Raw genomic sequence first — 3,009 nt, 5'->3', positions numbered from 1 at the left:
CACAACAGCCAAAAGCTGGAAACAATCCCAGTGCCCATCAACAGATGAATAGATAAACAGACTGTGGCGCGTACACACAATGAATAGCATTCAGCCATAAAAGAGAAGGAAGTTCTGACACATGCCACAACATGAATGAACCTTGAAAACATTAAGCTAAGTGAAATAAGCCAGACACAAAAGGACAAATACTATATGATTCCACTTATATGAAATATCTAGAAAAGGCAAATTCATAGAGACAGAAAGGAGATTAGCGGTTACCTGGGGCTGGGGAGGAGGGCGGGAATGAGGAGTTATTGTTTAATGGTCACAGAGTTTCGGTTTAGGATGATGAGAACATTTTGAAAATAGGGGTGACGGTTACACAGCATATGAATGTAATCAATGCCACTGAATTGTACACTTAAAAATGGTTAAAAGGGTAAATTTTATGTTATATGTTCTACCACAAATTTAAAAAGTTAATATTGTAATATATCAAAAACCATTGGATTGTACTTTAAATGGGTGAGTTGTATAATATATGAATTACATCTCAATAAAACTTTTTAAAAATAGATGATGTTTACTATAATTGTTTATTCTAAGGCAAATTCAAAGAGCTATATAAAGTCGAAGACCGAAAAAGAAAAAAACAAATCCATAATTGGACAAGAAATGTGAATTTTCAGGTACAGTTTCCCTCTGGACTTTCCTCTCCCTGGCACCCAGAGCCAGTCTGCAAGGCTGCCGTCTCTGGAATCTGGATTTGTTGCAGACAGTGTTCTTTCAGGATCTCTGTCATTTCAACTGGCAGCTGAAGCCCCCCCCCCGCCGCCACGCAGGGTAGGGCAGGCCGGGAACAGATGCTATTGGTGTTAATCTGGCTCGTGCCTTTGGAGCAGAGAAGGGCTAATACTTGGAGAGGCTGGCTTCTGGGTATGGGTGGGGCTGGGGGTCAGGACCAGGGGAAGTGCTCGCTCCCAACAGGATTTGGAGTCTGCTGGGCTGGCTGTGGAGCATTTGCCCTGGGATGTAAGAACGTTCATGTTTTACAGGTCCACAACACTTCTCTCGATTAACATTAGGATCCACACCAACACATCCATAACCATAGACCTCGGGTCCTGGGGCAGACGCTTTTCTCATAGTGTTCATACCGTTAAGTCAATCTAACATAAGTAATTAATTAGGGAACTCGATCAGCATCATACAGAAGCCATAACCCAGATGCCTAGAAGGGCCAAGCAGGAAACCTAGGTGAATGAAGCAAGCTGCAGGGGAATGTGGCCAACAGGCCAGGGACAGGGACCGCCATGGGGTTAGCTGCTGGTTCCAGCCAACTGCTGCTATGGGGGGGAAAGCAGATCTTGGGTCTTCAAGAGAAGTCAGAGTAAGGTTTTTAGGTGAGATTTCTTAATATTTATTTCATTGTTGATAACTATCTCAATTTTTCAAAACAAGAAAATTAAAGCCACCTTCCAGGCCTAATAATACATGCCTGTAGCCTGGATATAGCCTGTTAGTTTTTGACATCTGTTTATAATATAGTCACAGTGATCAAGAAGTGGCACTGTGCTTGTAGTAAGAAAACCAATAACTATACATGGGCCAAAGGAGAACCCAGTACTCTGAGAGGCTGCCTGCTTTAATTTACTACTGATAGATAAAAATTGTGCTGCAATGTATTTTGATTTGGGGGACATATTTAACCATCTTGCTTCAATTTCATATTGATTATCCTAACCGTGGTTATAATGAGGATGGTCAAAGGGCCCATTGGTTTGGGTTCAAGACCACATGAGGATTCTCAGGAAACCGGCATCAAGTAACCACTGGACAGAGTGAGCACCCCTTGGGAATCACAGCCAGGACCACTGACCCCCTTGCCCATCCCAGGAATGCATCTTGGGGGCAGGTCAAGAGCTTCAGCTTCAGATAGATATGGTCACTTGTCTAACCTCAGAGCCACAGTTTCCTGGACTATGAAACAAGAACACCAATGCCTAAAGAGTCTTGGGAGGATTAAATGAGATGTTTACAGGTATGTAAAGCATTAGGCATCTTCCCAGCAAATGCTGAACCTGTCCCATCTCTCCCTACAGAGCCTCACCATGCTTTGTACTTGCTTACCAGGTTTAACCTAAACACACAGCTCTCTTCGCTGCATCTACTGCAAGAATGAAGACCATTCTCAGCAATTAGACTGTCAACATTCCAGAAAATATCGACATCACTCTGAAGGGAAGCACAGCTATTGTGAAGGACCCCAGAGGAGCCCTGCAGAGGGACTTCAGTGACATAAATGTAGAACTCAGTCTCCTTGGAAAGAAAAAGAAGCAGCTCCAGGTTGACAAACAGTAGGGAACTAGAAAGGGACTGGCTATTGTTCGTACTCTGTAGCCATGAACAGAACACAATCAAGGATGCTACCCTGGGCTTTCGTTACAAGGTGAGGTCTGTGTACACTCACTTCCCCATCAACGTTATTTCCAAAATTTCTTGGGAACAAAATATCAATACATACACAGGGCTCAGATAAGGCCAGGAGTTGCTTGTTCAGTTCTCAAGGCCATAAAGATGAGTTAATTCTTGAAGGAAACAACATTGAACTTGCATAAAATTCAGCTGCATTGATTCAGCAAGCCATGGCTGTTAAAAACAAAAATACCAGAAAAATTTTGGATAGCATCTATGTGTCTGAAAAAGGAGCCGTTCAGCAGGCTGATTAATAAGATCTAAGTTGTCCAACTACAGACACAAAAAGATGCCAGATGATTCCTTAGGCCTATCTGTGATATTTTAAGATGAAAGAAAAGCCCTGTTTTGAAAAATATTATCTGGATAGATAGATTTGTGCTGCCTGCCAAACCTCAGCTCCGTATTTAATGGTTGATCCTCTTCTTGAAAACAGATTCTTTTTTTTTTTTTTTTTTTGCAGTACATGGGCCTCTCACTGTTGTGGCCTATCCCATTGCAGAGCACAGGCTCCGGATGTGCAGGCTTAGCGGCCATGGCTCACGGGCC

General features: G+C 42.8%; 1 pseudogene; it reads left to right on the top strand.

The window, feature by feature from the left end:
* Nucleotides 1–2,163: 2,163 nt before the first annotated feature.
* Nucleotides 2,164–2,714, top strand: LOC132435463 (large ribosomal subunit protein uL6 pseudogene; annotated as a pseudogene).
* Nucleotides 2,715–3,009: the final 295 nt, after the last annotated feature.

The sequence above is a fragment of the Delphinus delphis genome, chromosome 12 (genome assembly GCF_949987515.2).
Source record: "Delphinus delphis chromosome 12, mDelDel1.2, whole genome shotgun sequence".
In the NCBI taxonomy this organism is placed as follows: domain Eukaryota; kingdom Metazoa; phylum Chordata; class Mammalia; order Artiodactyla; family Delphinidae; genus Delphinus; species Delphinus delphis.
The sequence above is the reverse complement of the archived record's forward strand: the minus strand, read 5'-3'. Positions and strand labels throughout refer to the sequence as shown.